The sequence below is a fragment of the Sphaeramia orbicularis genome, chromosome 4, assembly GCF_902148855.1.
Source record: "Sphaeramia orbicularis chromosome 4, fSphaOr1.1, whole genome shotgun sequence".
In the NCBI taxonomy this organism is placed as follows: domain Eukaryota; kingdom Metazoa; phylum Chordata; class Actinopteri; order Kurtiformes; family Apogonidae; genus Sphaeramia; species Sphaeramia orbicularis.
In genome coordinates this window covers 3,063,912-3,081,776 of record NC_043960.1, presented here as the reverse complement: position 1 = coordinate 3,081,776, position 17,865 = coordinate 3,063,912, and the positions used below count along the sequence as shown (strand labels likewise).

At 37.6% G+C, this 17,865-nt stretch overlaps 1 pseudogene; it reads left to right on the top strand.

Moving 5' to 3' along the window:
* LOC115417514 (N-acetyllactosaminide beta-1,3-N-acetylglucosaminyltransferase 3 pseudogene) overlaps nt 1-11,620 on the top strand; it is a 46,518-nt pseudogene extending 34,898 nt beyond the window's left edge.
* Nucleotides 11,621-17,865: the final 6,245 nt, after the last annotated feature.

Sequence of the window (17,865 nt, the reverse complement as noted above, 5' to 3'; positions counted from 1 at the left end):
AGAAGAAGAAGAAGAAGAAGAAGAAGAAGAAGAAGAAGAAGAAGAAGAAGAAGAAACACTAACTCACTGGTTTCCAACCTTTTTTGGTTCATGACTCCATTTTAACATCACAAATTTCTGGCGACCCCAGACATTCAAAACAGAGACTTTCTTTACTAAAGTTAATTTGTTTTTGATCCTGTAATAGTTTGCTATACTCTGTTGCAAATAAACGTTAATGTTAGAGGACATTTAATCTATATAATGTATATTATTGTGGACAGAGGCAGTAAATCCAGGTGTAGATTACTGCACAAAGTGAGAATTTGATTTTCCTTGGTCAGGATCTGTCCAGTCAGTCCAGCTGTGATTTACAAGGAGGACAATTAATACTGAACAAACAAGAACTGAAAGTATGAATTATGAAAGAGCTGCAGCATCTGAAACTGACCACAGTGAACATGTGACACAAACAGAACCACAGTGCTGCAGTTTCAGACTCAGTTTGTCTGTTATGGATTGGGATTGTCTCTCTCAACTCACCATATATTTTTTATTAGTAAATTTTTATTTTTATTTTTATCAATTACTAGAAATTTCAGGCGACCCCATTTGAATTTCAGGCGACCCCATGTGGGGTCCCGAGCCCAAGGTTGAAAAACACTGTCCTAATGGAAAAGAAACAACAGTGGATGTATCTGAGGGAGTTAAATAAACTCAATCTGGGACAGTCTGAGCAGAGACAGGTTGGTTTAAGGGGCTGTCGGTCCAGACAGTGCCAGTGTGAAGAAGAGGCAGCGAAGCTGGACTCAGATCAGTGGAAGTAGACGGTCTGCCTTCATGGAACAGGAAACTGTGACCACTAAACTCCATCAGAGGACGACAGTTTTAGTCTGAAACACGACTGGTGCATCACTTCAGAGACGAGTTGAGCCGCCGCACGGAAACTCACTGATTTAAGACCAGGACAATTAAGGTAATTACACTGGGTTACAAAAAAATGTTTTTGCCAGTTGTCCAGGTTTTTTACACTGAATTCGGACCATTTTGCACCGCTAAATCCAAAAATGACATCTGTTTTTCTCAATCAGGTCAGGTCTTTTTGCTAATTTCATTTTGAAAAATTTGATCTTCTCACAAAATTGATGACATTTTTGTGACTTTATCAGTTGATTGTTTTATGTAGTTCTCACCCAAAATAGGTTTTAAGAGAAAAAAATCATTTGATCACTTGATTCCTGTTAGGTACAATGGTGTATTCACCGCAGATGGAGCAGAATACGTCAGGTTTATTTTTGCCAGATCTTCTAGTCGAAGCCATTTCATTCACCTGTAATATTAAAAAAACATTCATCATAAATTGGCAAAAGTCAAATCTTCAGAACTCGTTTATTGCAAGAAATATGAAAGAATTTTGTATCATATGATGTGAAAATGCCCATAAATGTAAGCAAAAATGTTCAAAAGCCAATATGTAGCATAGTTCAGAAAGTTGACCTGATTGAGCAAAATGAATGTGATTTTTGGATTCAGCACCAAAATGATCCTAAATCAGCTCCAAAAACTGAAACAATACATTTGTTGTTGACCAGTGTTATTGATGTTTGATGAGTGGGTTATCTGTGAAACGGGTGATCAATGGGTAATCCATCAGCCAAAGTAAAAAAAAATAAAGAAAAGAAAAGAAAAGAAAAGAGAAAAGGCTGTATAGAAACTGTGTGAGGAGTGGAATATAGTGAATTTGTCATGGAAGAAAAAGAAAAAAAGCTGATTTGTTTAAAAAAAAAAAAAAATCTATGTACATATGAACTACTTCCACTCCAAAATAAACGTATATTTCTTTCAAATAATAGATATTATAAACACTACAGGTTGTTGGGGAGTCACATTTTTAATTTCAATATTTTTCAAATAATTGTTTTTGTTTTAGCTTATTTAAATTTTTAATATTTTAATTGGTTTTAGTTGTTTTATTCAGTCTTTGTTATTGTTTGTTTGTTTTGCTTTTATTCTTGTTCTGTGTGTAATTAACTTCTACCGGTAATCCTTTTTTTTTTTTTTTTTTTTTAAATCATCTCTAATTTCCTGCGTTATCTCGGTTATATCACAAATGACGCCTTAACCTCAAGATGTTCCAGACGTGTAATAATTAGAAATGACAGAATTATGATGGACTGAGATCAATGACTTGTTAAAAAAGCGGTCCTTATGGAGACCTGAACATGGATGATTTAACCCTTTGAGCACGAACCAGCTGATTAGGAACAGAAATGTCATAGTTGTCCCTCAAATGCAAGTTCTCAGTGTTTTAGGGAAATCAGTTCATGGAAACGCAGCAGATGAGGAAAATATATTTGAACTCTGTGTTATTATCAACTCACATGTGATGACTGAGTCCTGCAGAACCTGTTCTGATGACTTCACCTGTTTGTGTTCAGAACGTCTGATCTCAAAGACAGTCAGTGTACAGACGACTCTGCACGACACTCCTATGATGATGACATGACACGTCTGCGTTTTTGTCAAGTGACACAAAGACGTGTTTGGAGTTCAGTTTATTTCAGTTCAGTTTATTTCAGTTTATTTCAGTTCAGTTTATTTCAGTTTATTTCAGTTCAGTTTATTTCAGTTCAGTTTATTTCAGTTCAGTTCAGTTTATTTCAGTTTATTTCAGTTTATTTCAGTTCAGTTCAGTTTATTTCAGTTTATTTCAGTTTATTTCAGTTCAGTTTATTTCAGTTTATTTCAGTTCAGTTCAGTTTATTTCAGTTCAGTTTATTTCAGTTCAGTTCAGTTTATTTCAGTTTATTTCAGTTTATTTCAGTTCAGTTTATTTCAGTTCAGTTCAGTTTATTTCAGTTCAGTTTATTTCAGTTTATTTCAGTTCAGTTCAGTTTATTTCAGTTTATTTCAGTTCAGTTTATTTCAGTTTATTTCAATTCAGTCTGTTTCAGTTTAGTTTATTTCAGTTCAGTTTATTTCAGTTTATTTCAGTTCAGTTTATTTCAGTTTATTTCAGTTCAGTTTATTTCAGTTCAGTTTATTTCAGTTTATTTCAGTTCAGTTTATTTCAGTTTATTTCAGTTCAGTTTATTTCAGTTTATTTCAATTCAGTCTGTTTCAGTTTAGTTTATTTCAGTTCAGTTCAGTTTATTTCAGTTCAGTTTATTTCAGTTCAGTTTATTTCAGTTTATTTCAGTTCAGTTTATTTCAGTTTATTTCAATTCAGTCTGTTTCAGTTTAGTTTATTTCAGTTCAGTTTATTTCAGTTCAGTTCAGTTTATTTCAGTTCAGTTTATTTCAGTTCAGTTCAGTTTATTTCAGTTCAGTTTATTTCAGTTCAGTTCAGTTTATTTGCACCAAATGCAAATATGCACCAGAACAAATAAAATAATTCCCTTCATGGACATTCTTCCTTCTCTGGACTTGGTTCCTCATGGTGATGTGAGCCTTCCTGGACTGATTTCAGATTAGCCCTCTGTAGGTTCTTCTTGTATGACTTCCACATTGATGTATTTGCTGCGAGTAATGTGTTGATTTATGTACAGATGAATGTGTACAGATGGGGGAAGTATAAACTATGTACACAGACTGTGGGAGAATATAAATGAAAGGAAAGTGAGAGGGAAGAGGGAGGGGGGTGGGAAAAGTTCATGTAATATTTTTGTTTTGTTTTGATCATTATAATTATTATTATTATTATTATTATTATTATTATTGACATATTTATTCTTTTCTCTTCTGATGTTCAAAAACCCTCTCTGTGTGGTATGTCTGTAAGTTTATACATTTATGTATGTTCCTTCAATAAAATGCATCTCATCTCACTGTAACGAACTGTAGATGTTTGATAAACACTATAAACATCCTGTAAGAACTTACATTAATAAAAACAAAACTTAATATAAAAAAATAAATGAATAAAACTACAAAAGCACTTGAAGAGTGCAGACCTCCGCCTAGGCAGATCACCCCACACACACACACACACACACACACACACACACACACACACACACACACACACACACACACACACACATACACACACACACACACACACACACACACACACACACACATACACACACACACACACACACACACACACACACACACACACACACACACACACACACACCTCCCTCACATGTGTGTGTTTGGAGTATTAATCGCTTCATTTTAAGATGCAGACAGACTCGTTCACTGTATTCAGCCTCGTTTCATTATTTACATTTTCCCTGATGATCATTGTTAATTCTTAAAGGGGGTTATGTTTTGCTAAATCCACTTTTATTAGTTTCTGGTACATTTATTTGTGTATTTGGACCCTAATAGAGGGTCTGCACATACGTCACTCCCCCCCAGGCCACGCCCCTCTCAGTCAGACTGAGTGTCTTAAACCAACCTGCTCAACATGACGGAGTATAGCAGTAAACACAGCCAGAGCAAAGGACCATGGGAAATCTGAAATGAAATGAAGGACAGTTGGACTGGACATGGACCTGTACGAGCTACCAAAGAACAAGTGGTCCATGAACACTGACATGTGGACACACATGGAGGATCCAGACCTGATCCAGGGGGGAGGGGGTCAGCGCTATGTGGACCTGAAACTAATATACATGGTTTCATCAGGACTGACAACCAGGGTCCAAAACTAGGACCAGAACCAGCTGATCCAAAGGCTCCAAAACTAGGACCCAGAACCAGCTGATCCAAAGGCTCCAAAACTAGGGCCCAGAACCAGCTGATCCAAAGGCTCCAAAACTAGGACCAGAACCAGCTGATCCAAAGGCTCCAAAACTAGGGCCCAGAACCAGCTGATCCAAAGGGTCTAAAACTAGGACCCAGAACCAGCTGATCCAAAGGCTCCAAAACTAGGACCAGAACCAGCTGATCCAAAGGGTCCAAAACTAGGGTCCAGAACCAGCTGATCCAAAGGCTCCAAAACTAGGGCCCAGAACCAGCTGATCCAAAGGGTCCAAAACCAGGGCCCAGAACCAGCTGATCCAAAGGTCATTTCCAGTAGACCGTGGACTGACCCCAGTGAATATATGCATGATCTACTGGGACTGAGCAGATTTACTGAGTCTAGTTCAGATCCAGTCCTTTATCCAACACAGATACTACTGCTGTGGACCAGCAGGGCACCACTGCATTCTGGGAAATTATGATACTGTTCCCACCTGTTTTTAAATTACGACATTATTCTTGTAATATTATGGCTTTATTGTCAGAATATGACGACTTTAATCTCATAAATGAATGACATTTTTGTTAAATTATGAGTTTTTTTTATAACTACGACTTTATTCTCATAACATTGTGATTCTTTTTGTATTCGACTTTATTCTCATTAAATTCCAGGTTTTATCTCCATGTTTTCTGACTTTATTCTGGTAGTGCCCAGTGTTTTTCTTTTCTTCTGTGGTCCTAATACTCTGTCGTAGCTTTATTCTCCAGTTCCTCCGTATTTGTAAAACTAGGTTGGCCTCAGTTTCAGTTCATTTACTAATCATGTAGGAGCACAAGGTTCACAATCACAAAATGAGACAAAAACCAGGAAAGATCTGATCATGAAACCAAGAGCTGCACTAAGAAGGACCGTTAGCCAAAACAGCAGGTCATTTCAGGTCTGACTGGACCCAAAAATACAGCATCAGTGAATGTTAGCTGACACCAAACAGGACCCACAGATCTAGGTTTGGTTTCCTGGATTTGTGGATCCATCTGCTTCTCTTTTCTTTGTCTTTCGGTGTCTGTAAAACGATAGCTCCCACTGCTTTAAGAACCTGAAAATACAATCAATCTCACAACAGCTCTGCCCCATTTTTAGTTTACCAGCCGACAGGCTGTCAGCTGTTGTCGTCATGTGGCGTCCGGCGTCTGTCGTCTGTTACAAAAATTTCAATCGTCTTCTTCTCCAAAACTACAATTCCGATTGACTTCAAACTTGGTATACAGCTTCTGTATGATGATGTCAGCACAAGGTATTGAAATTATTCTGAGCCAGATCTGATTCTGGATTTGGTGCGACTTTGAAAAATTTCCCCATCATAACAGATAGGAAGTGGATGGATGCAATAAATCAGTATCAATGATATCAAGGGTGAATTTGAATTTTTGACAGATCTGACTGGAATATGAGCAAAACATGGACTATTTCTGTAATAGAATAAATACACAGAACTGGGGCAGAATAAATGGATCTGGATACATTTCCCAAAGCTTTGAATTTGGCCGCTAAGCTCCAGGGCCATTGGTCCTGTTTTTATTCACTATTGTTCTTCAGTTCAGACAGAACTGAAGCCAACGCTGTCACTCATCCTCCTCTTTCTTCCACTCAGTGGGCGGAACCACCGTGACTTCTGCTAACGGTGACGTCACCTGCAGACCCTCTATAGTTCATAAAGGAACACTGGGGTCTTTATGGGTAAAATACCCTCTAAGCCCCTCCCATGGGCGGGGCAGATCATCAAGAAATAATCAGGTCTAATGTTTTTTTTTTTGTTTTTTTTTTTACAGTGTAAACTCCTCACCTATGACCCACAAAATACATCGCCTCCAAAATAAATTAAAATAAATAAATAAATAAATTTTAAAAATGTTCATTACTAGTCACGTGGCAATGAAAACGCGAGAAAATACGAGATTTAAACGGTGACATGTGAGCGGCCCGGTTTGGCCCGGTTTGGCCCGGTAAACCCAGGTCCGGAACCACACAGGTGACGGGTGAACCCACAGGTGAGTACAGTGTGTTGTGTTTGTGTGTGTGTACTTTTTGGAAACAGAGTAATCACTAGAATTACACCAAAACAGAAACGTCAGTGTGAGCAGATGCTTGATGAGTGTGCGCGGACACGTACGTCCGTGAGCGCGCATTGCTGTGTGATGAGTAGATGTACAGACACTGGTGCACACCTGAGTGAAACAAACTGGGACTAAAAGCAGGAGTTTAATGTCCAACTCTGCTATCAGTGTGGCATATTCTGTTATTTTACATTTTTAAGTCAAACGCTTCATATGAACTCTACAGGTTTCCCAGAGTCCTGGAAAAGTTAAATCAACTACATGTAAAACTGTACTTTCATGGCTTTTAGAGTTGGAATGAAAATTAACCATTTAAGATTAATATAAGTCAGATTTTCCTTTTTATTGTTGTGCAAAAATCAGCTGAGAAGTCACTTTTTAAGGCTGATATTTCAAAAGTATTTGAGTAAATTCACACTTTTGATGTTATTCATTTCATGCTATTCAGATTTTTAAGGAAACTTTGTAGATGTAAACCTGATCATCATATAATTTCACTTTTTTCACTGGTATTATTTGACTGGTCCAGCTGACTGGAGATCCAATTGGGCTGAATGTGGAACTGAACTAAAATGAGTTTGACAGCCCTGGTTTAGATAATACGAGAAAGTGTCATCTCATGTTCACCCATAAAGACCCAAACATCCACTGGCAGATATAATCCTTATCTGAAGTAAAAAAAAGTTAAATTAGCCATTTAAGATCAATATAAGTCAGATTTTCATTTTCATTTTCAGCTGAAAAATCAGCTGAAAAGTCACTTTTTAAGGGTGATATTTCAAAAGTATTTGAGTAAATTCACACTTTTGATGAGTTTAACCCTCAAACAACTCAACAGTCACTGCCAACCAAAAGAATCCAAGGATTTAAACTGTTTAATACCTGCTGAGCCACTAATCAATGCATGTAAATAATTGGTGTAAAATACAGTTCTTCATCTTTTCATGGTCATCAGATATGAAACATTTGGACGTTCAGAGGCTCCGTAGTTACCATGGAAACACCGTCATCTTCTACAACATTGCTTCACCAGTAAAACCCATGGAGTTGGATCAATGACAGTGGATGGAAACACTTGTTTTATGTTCAGTTAATGATATATTTTGTAGAAAAAGTCACGTTTTCTTCATTTTTCTCTGTTTTTAATATAATAACTTTCAACTTTAATCTGAGCTTTTTTGAACATCTATATGGTCAGTGAATTAAATATAGGAAAATACCAGATTTGACCAGAAAAATTCTAAATACAGAGGATAATATTAGAAGTTATTAGAAGTGGAATGTTTGTCGGAGATTTATCGGAGAAAGTGTCATCTCATGTTCACCCATAAAGATCCAAACATCCACTGGCAGATATAACCATTATCTGAAATAAAAAAGTTAAATAAGTGTTGGTCCACTAATTCTATCAATACATATAAATAATTGGTGTAAACTACAGTTTGTCATCTTTTCATGGTCATCAGATATGACCCATTTGGACCTTCAGAGGCTCCGTAGTTACCATGGAAACACCATCATCTTCTGCAGCATTGATTCACCAGTAAAACCCATGGAGCTGGATCAGTGACAGTGGATGGAAATGCTTGTTTTTACATTAATTTGTTGAAAAAGTCATTTTTTCTTTACTTTTAATATAATAACCTTTGAATTTACTCTGAGCTTTTATGAACATACGTAAGGGATGTCAAACTCATTTTAGTTCAGAGGCCAAATACAGCCCAATATGATCTGAAGTGGGTCAGACCAGTAAAATAATAACATATAAATAATGTCAGCTCCAAAGTTTGACCAATGTTTTGAGTGAAAAATGTAAAATTATATTATGAAAATATTTACATCTACAAATGATCCTTATGGGGTTTCTCCTTGTGGGACTAATAAAGGAATATCTTATCTTATCTTAAAAAATGTGAATGACATGAACATGAAAAAACTTAAATTTTTGAAGGAAAAAAAGTGCAATTTTCAGACTGATCTCATGAAATCGTGTTGTATGTCATGCCAGTTCTAATGACATTTGGGTTGCTATACGTACACATTTACATATCTGTAACTGCTAACCCTAACCCTATCTGCTAATTGCGCGGTATTTGATGCGGTGTGAACATACACGCAGGAAGCTTATAATGCGTACAGATAAAACGGCAAATCAAAAGTGGTGTGTTATCTGTACGCAATTCATGATTTCACGTTGCAATTTTAATAATATTATGTCTCAGCTTCTCATTTCCACATGTACATTACAACGTACAGATCACAGTGGATCTACAAATACCCAAAACATTTAGTAGCAGACAGAATATTGTTAAAATTAAACTTACTTCACTTAAGACACTTCAGGTTGTTCGTATTTGTTCAGGTTATTCATATTGCTTGTAAAAAGACAATTTGTAAATGTAACGATTTTCATGTAATTCTACTTTTTTTACAATGAAACAAAGAGAAACTAAACCAAATGAAGGTACTGATCATGTAGATATTCATAAAAGCTCAGATTAAAGTTAAGGGTTATTATATCAGAAACACAAAACACTGAAGAAAAAGTGACACTACGGAGCCTCTGAAGGTCCACATGGGTCATATCTGATGACCACGAAAAGACAACAAACCATTTTCCACTAATTATTTCCATGTATTGATAAGATTAGTGGATGAACAGGTGTTAAACATTTTAGATCAGCTGATGGGTTTGTTTGATGGTGGATGTTTGGGTCTGAGTTAATAATTATCTACTTAAAGTGATTAATTTGACCCAGACCTTTTCCACTGTACCTTTTTTCTTCTATTTACCGTCTAATACAGTGTTTTTCAACCTTGAGGTCGGGACCCCACATGGGGTCGCCTGGAATTCAAATGGGGTCACCTGAAATTTCTAGCAATTGACAAAAATAAAAAAACAAACCTTACTAATGGAAAAATCTATGGTGAGTTAACAGAGATAATCCCAATCCATAACAGACATGACAAACTGCAGCACTGTGGTTCTGTTTGTGTCAAATGTTCACTGTGGTCAGTTTCAGATGCTGCAGCTCTTTCATAATTCATAGTTCTTGTTTGTTCAGTATTAATTGTCCTCCTTGTAAATCACAGCTGGACTGACTGGACAGATCCTGAGCCTTTGTGCAGTAATCTACACCTGGATTTACTGCCTCTGTCCATAATAATATACATTATATAGACTAAATGTCCTCTACAATTAACCTTTATTTGCAACATAGTATAGCAAACTATTACATGATCAAAAGTAAATTAATTTTAGCAAAAAAATGTCTTTGTTTTGAATGTCTGGGGTCGCCAGAAATTTGTGATGTTAAAATGGAGTCACGAGCCAAAAGAGGTCGGAAACCGCTGAGTTAAACAACAGTAGATGGTTCTGTTCGATGGTGGGCGTCTGGGTCTTTATGAGTTAATAATTGTCTACTTACAGTGCTTAGTTTGACCCAGACCTTTTCCACTGTACTTATTTTCTTCTATTTGCTGTCTAACATGTCTGTCTAACTGTTTCTGTACGATCTTTTCTTGTAGTGCGAGGATGAATAGAAGAAAAACACGGACGTTCCTCCTGATGGGAACCTTTGGTCTTTTAATGCTTCATCTCTGTAAGGACGTTATCGACCACAAACTCATCCATCTCCAAGAGGATGTAAAACAGGATAATCCACCACAGAAAGTCACCAGAAGCACATCCTACGTTTACCCCTGGTCACCGTGTCAACGAAACCAATCCGCCGCCAACGTCACAGGCTTCGGCTCTCTTCCCGGTCACATCCGAGACTTCCTCTACTATCGTCACTGTCGTCATTTCCCTTTGCTACTGGACGTCCCCGACAAATGTGGAGGAGCTAATAAATCTGCAGAGGTCTTCCTTCTGCTGGTCATCAAAAGCTCCCCCGGGAACTACGACCGCCGAGAGGTCCTGCGCAAAACCTGGGCTGAAGAGAGGCGACACAAAGGGGTGTGGATTCGGAGGGTTTTCGTCACGGGGACGACAGGGACCGTCTTTGAGAAAGAGCGCCTGAACCATCTTCTCATGTTGGAGAACCGGGAGTACGAGGACATCCTCCAGTGGGACTTCAACGACTCGTTCTTCAACCTCACCCTGAAGCAGATTCTGTTCTTAGAGTGGATGGAAACCAACTGTCCACGCTCTCGCTTCCTGTTAAATGGCGACGATGACGTCTTCGCCAACACGGACAACATGGTGGAGTATCTCCAGAGTCTGACGGACAACGATGGAAGCAAGCACCTGTTTATAGGACATCTGATCAAGTTCGCCATGCCCATTCGGTCCAAGCAAAACAAATACTACATCCCCTTTCAGGTGTATGAATCAAACAGGTTTCCTCCGTACTGTGGCGGTGGGGGGTTCCTCCTGTCGGGTCACACGGCCATGGTCATATACAACATGTCCAAGTCCATCACCATTCTTCCCATTGACGACGTCTACATGGGGATGTGTTTGGCCAAAGCAGGACTTTCACCTGCTCATCATATGGGTGTGAAGACGCTATGGTTTCACATTCCTTCGAAGAAACCAGACATGGATGACCCATGCTACTACAGAGACATGCTCCTGATTCACAGGTTCAACACAGCTCGCATTTTCATCATGTGGGACAAAATACACGACCCCAACCTGAAATGCGGTGCTGTAAAACCAACTTATTGCAGCGATAACACAAAAACCTCCAACAGGTTCCTCTAAAATGGAGAGTGTGTGGTTCTAAACTGTGCCTGACTTACAGTTATCTGTGTTTTACTGAAGTGTCAGCTGATGGCATTACTGGTTCCAGGATGACGCTGAAAAAAACAAAAGGCCAAGAACAGTGTGTGTCGTGTATACATATTTTCAATATTTCAATCTTTCTTTAGTGTTTCAGATTCGGATAGAGGTGTTTTATTTTTGCCCAGAATGTACATATACATGTGTGTGTGTGTATGTGTGTGTATATATATATATATATATATATATATATATATATATATATAATAAAACTTTAAAATTACATGAACATACTCGCTCTGTGTATCAAATAATCCCAGAGATTTAGATAAATTGTGTCTATCCCCTGATGAAGCAAACACTAAAAACCCATTTACTATAAAGCCTATGGGAGTGGGACCAAATTATTTAATAAAAATAGTTCCGGGCTGCAGTCTCATTAGAAGAACACCTAATGAACACGTAAAATGTGGACTACTAAACATTAGGTGAGTCTCTATCTTCTTTCCTAAACATTAGATGTGTGACGGCTCAGGTAGAAGTGAGTGATGAACAGAGAAGTGTTCGACACGACGACTCTGCGCCCAGGCCCCCACTCTGAAAGGTCACTGTGGAAGACTAAGGCTAGCATGAAGCTGTTCAGGAAACATGTAGATGGGTGTCCAAAATGATCTAGAACACTTCCTGACCACATTTGAACATGGTCCAAAATTACCCTTTTTTTTTAGCACATACTTTAGCCTTACCATTTGAACACCAGGGGGCGCCGATACGTGATTAAATAAAGGCTCAAATTACCTTGAAACTATTCAGGAAACATGCACATGGGTGTCCAAAATGATCTAGAGCACTTTTAAACCAGATTTGAACATTGTCCAAAATGAGCCATTTTTGAGCACATACTATAGCCTTACCATTTAAACACCAGGGGGCGCCAATGAATTTTTAAATAAAGGTTCAAATCACCTTGAAAACTATTAAGGAAACATGAACATGGGTGTCCAAAATGATCTAGAACCTTTCCTAACCAGATTTGAACATGGTCCAAAATTACTCTTTCTGGAGCACATACATATAGCCTTACCATTTGAACACCAGGGGGCGCCGATGAATTATTAAATAAATTCTTGAAACACCCCTAAACTCTTCAGGAAGAACCGAGATGGGAGTTGAAAATGATCTAGAAAACTTTCTGAACAGATTTGAAGATGGTCAAAAATTACCCTTTTCAGAGCACATACTATAGCCTTACCATTTGAACACCAGGAGACGACGATGAAAATTAAAATAAAGGCTCAAATCACCTTGAAACTATTCAGGAAACATGCACATGGGTGTCCAAAGTGATCTAGAGCACTTTTTAGCTAGATTTGAACATGGTCCAAAATTACCCTTTTTGGAGCACATACTATAGCCTTACCATTTGAACACCAGGGGGTGCCGATGAATTTTTTAATAAAGGCTTGAAACATGTTTAATCACCTCTGGAAACATCTTGATGGGCATTGATAATGATCTAGAGCTCTTTAAGACCAGATTTGAAGATGGTCCAAAATGACCCGTTTTGGAGCACATACTATAGCCTTACCATTTGAACACCAGGGGGCGATGATGAATTTTTAAATAAAGGCTCAAATCACCTTGAAACTATTCAGGAAACATGTAGATGGGTGTCCAAAATGATCTAGAACACTTTTTAACCAGATATGAACATGGTCTAAATTACCCTCTTTTGAGCACATACTATAGCCTTACCATTTGAACACCAGGGGGCGCCGATGAATTTTTTAATAAAGGTTTGAAACTTGTTTAAACACATCTGAAAACATCTTGATGGGCATTGATAATGATCTAGAGCTCTTTAAAACCAGATTTGAACATGGTCCAAAATTACCCTTTTTGGAGCACATACTATAGCCTTACCATTTGAACACCAAGGGGCACTGATGAATTTTTAAATAAAGGTTCAAATCACCTTGAAACTATTCAGGAAACATATAGATGGGTGTCCAAAATGTTTTAGAACACTTCTTAACCAGATTTGAAAATGGTCCAAAATGACCCTTTCTGGAGCACATACTATAGCCTTACCATCTGAACACCAGGGGACACTGATGAATTTTTAAATAAAGGCTCCAATCACCTTGAAACTATTCAGGAAACATGTAGATGGGTGTCCAAAATGATCTAGAAGATTTTTTAACCGGATATGAAGATGGTCTAAAATGAGCCTTTCTGGAGCACATACTATAGCCTTACCATTTGAACACCGGGGGGCGCCGATGAATTTTTAAATAAAAGTCCAAATCACCTTGAAACTATTAAGAAAACATGTAGATGGGTGTCCAAAATGATCTAGAGCACTTTTTAACCAGATTTGAAGATGGTCTAAAATGAACCTTTCTGCAGCACATACTATAGCCTTACCATCTGAACACCAAGGGGCAACGATGAATATTTAAATAAAGGCTTGAAACACGTTTAATCACCTCTGGAAACATCTATATGGGCATTGATAATGATCTAGACCACTTTAAAACCAGATTTAAACGTGTTCCAAAATTACCCTTTCTGGAGCACATACTATAGTCTTACCATTTGAACACCAGGGGGCGACGATAAAAATTAAAATTAAGGCTCAAATCACCTTGAAACTATTCAGGAAACATGCACATGGGTGTCCAAAATGATCTAGAGCACTTTTTAGCTAGATTTGAACATGGTCCAAAAGGACCCTTTTTGGAGCACATACTATAGCCTTACCATTTGAACACCAGGTGGCGCCAATGAATATTTAAATAAAGGCTTCAAACACCTTCAAACACCTCTGGTAACATCTAGATGGGCATTGATAATGATCAAGAGCACTTTAAAACCAGATTTGAAGATGGCCCAAAATTACCCTTTTTGGAGCACATACTATAGCCTTACCCTTTGAACACCAGGGGGCACTGATGAATTTTTTAATAAAGGCTCAAATCACCTTGAAACTCTTCAGGAAACATGTAGATGGGTGTCCAAAATGATCTAGAGCAGTTTTTAACCAGATTTGAACATGGTCCAAAATTACCCTCTTTTGAGCACATACTATAGCCTTACCATTTGAACACCAGGGGGCGATGATGAATATTTTAATAAAGGCTTGAAATATGTTTAATCACCTCTGGAAACATCTAGATGGGCATTGATAATAATCTGGAGTACTTTCAAACCAGATTTGAACATAGTCTAAAATGAGCCTTTTCTGGAGCACATGCTATAGCCTTACCATTTGAACACCAGGGGGCGCCGATGAATTTTTTAATAAAGGTTTGAAACAACACATCTGAAAACATCTTGATGGGCATTGATAATGATCTAGAGCTCTTTAAAACCAGATTTGAAGATGGTCCAAAATGACCCTTATTTGAGCACATACTATAGCCTTACCATCTGAACACCAAGGGGCGATGATGAATTTTTAAATAAAGGTTTGAAATTTGTTTAAACACCTCTGAAAACATCTAGATGGGCATTGATAATGATCTAGAGCACTTTAAAACCAGATTTGAACATGGTCCAAAATTACCCTTTTTGGAGAACATACTATAGCCTTACCATTTGAACACCAGGGGGCGCTGATGAATTTTTAAATAAAGGCTCAAATCACCTTGAAACTCTTCAGGAAACATGTGGATGGGTGTCCAAAATGATCTAGAGCAGTTTTTAACCAGATTTGAAAATGGTCCAAAAGTAGCCTTTTTTGAGCACATACTATAGCCTTACCATTTGAACACCAGGGGGCGCCGAAGAATATTTAAATTAAGGCTTGAAACACGTTTAAACACCTCTAAAAACATCTAGATGGGCATTGAAAATAATCTAGAGCACTTTAAAATCAGATTTGAAAATGGTTCGAAATTACCTTTTTTGGAGCACATACTATAGCCTTACCATCTGAACACCAGGAGGCGCCGATGAATTTTTAAATAAAAGTCCAAATCACCTTGAAACTATTCAGAAAACATGTAGATGGGTGTCCAAAATGATCTAGAGCACTTTTAAACCAGATTTGAAGATGGTCTAAAATGAACCTTTCTGGAGCACATACTATAGCCTTACCATCTGAACACCAGGGGGCAACGATGAATTTTTAAATAAAGGTTTGAAACACGTTTAATCACCTCTGGAAACATCTATATGGGCATTGATAATGATCTAGAGCACTTTAAAACCAGATTTAAACGTGTTCCAAAATTACCCTTTTTGGAGTACATACTATAGCCTTACCATTTTAACACCAGGGGGCGACGATAAAAATTAAAATTAAGGCTCAAATCACCTTGAAACTATTCAGGAAACATGCACAAGGGTGTCCAAAATGATCTAGAGCACTTTTTAACTAGATTTGAACATGGTCCAAAAGGACCCTTTTTGGAGCACATACTATAGCCTTACCATTGGAACACAAGGTGGCGCCAATAAATATTTAAATAAAGGCTTCAAACACCTTCAAACACCTCTGGTAACATCTAGATGGGCATTGATAATGATCTAGAGCACTTTAAAACCAGATTTGAACATGGTCCAAAATTACCCTTTTTGGAGCACATACTATAGCCTTACCATTTGAACACCAGGGGGCACTGATGAATTTTTTAATATAGGCTGAAATCACCTTGAAAGTCTTCAGGAAACATGTGGATGGGTGTCCAAAATGATCTAGAGCACTTTTTAACGAGATTTGAAGATGGTCCAAATGTAGCCTTTTTTGAGCACATACTATAGCCTTACCATTTGAACACCAGGGGGCGCCGATGAATATTTAAATAAAGGCTTGAAACATGTTTAAACACCTCTAAAAAGATCTAGATGGGCATTGATAATGATCTAGAGCACTTTAAAACCAGATTTGAAGATGGTCCAAAATGACCCTTATTTGAGCACATACTATAGCCTTACCATCTGAACACCAGGGGGCAACGATGAATTTTTAAATAAAGGCTCAAATCACCTTGAAACTATTCAGTAAACATGTAGATGGGTGTCCAAAATGATCTAGAGCACTTTAAAACCAGATTTGAACATGTCCAAAATTACCCTTTTAGGAGAACATACTATAGCCTTACCATTTGAACACCAGGGGGGGATGATGAATATTTTAATAAAGGCTTGAAACATGTTTAATCACCTCTGGAAACATCTTGATGGGCATGGATAATGATCTAGATCTCTTTAAAACATGATTTGAACATGGTCCAAAATTACCCTTTTTGGAGCACATACTATAGCCTTACCATTTGAACACCAGGGGATGCTGATGAATTTTTAAATAAAGGCTCAAATCACCTTGAAACTATTCAGGAAACATGTAGATGGGTGTCCAAAATGATCCAGAGCACTTTAAAAACCAGATTTGAACATGTCCAAAATTACCCTTTTTGGAGCACATACTATAGCCTTACCATTTGAACACCAGGGGGCGATGATGAAAATTAAAATTAAGGCTCAAATCACCTTGAAACTATTCAGGAAACATGAACATGGGTGTTCAAAATGATCTAGAGCACTTTTTAACTAGATTTGAACATGGTCCAAAATTAGCCTTTTTTGAGCACATACTATAGCCTTACCATCTGAACACCAGGGGGCGATGATGAATTTTTTAATAAAGGTTTGGAATTTCTTTTAAACACCTCTGAAAACATCTAGATGGGCATTGATAATGATCTAGAGCACTTTAAAACCAGATTTGAACATGGTCCAAAATTACCCTTTTTAGAGCACATACTGTAGCTTTACCATTTGAACACCAGGGGGCGCTGATGAATTTTTAAATAAAGGCTAAAATCACCTTGAAACTCTTCAGGGAACATGTTAATGGGTGTCCAAAATGATCTAGAACACTTTTTAACCAGATTTGAAGATGGTCCAAAAGTAGCCTTTTTTGAGCACATACTATAGCCTTACCATTTGAACACCAGGGGGCTACGATGAATTTTTAAATAAAGGCTTGAAACATGTTTAATCACGTCTGGAAACATCTAGATGGGCATTGATAATGATCTAGAGCACTTTCAAACCAGATTTGAACATGGTCCAAAATTACCCTTTTTGGAGCACATACTATAGCCTTACCATTTGAACACCAGGGGATGCCGATGAATTTTTAAATAAAGGTTCAAATCACCTTGAAAACTATTAAGGAAACATGAACATGGGTGTCCAAAATGATCTAGAACCTTTCCTAACCAGATTTGAAAATGGTCCAAAATTACTCTTTCTGGAGCACATACTATAGCCTTACCATTTGAACACCAGGGGGCGCCGATGAATTATTAAATATATGCTTGAAACACCCCTAAACT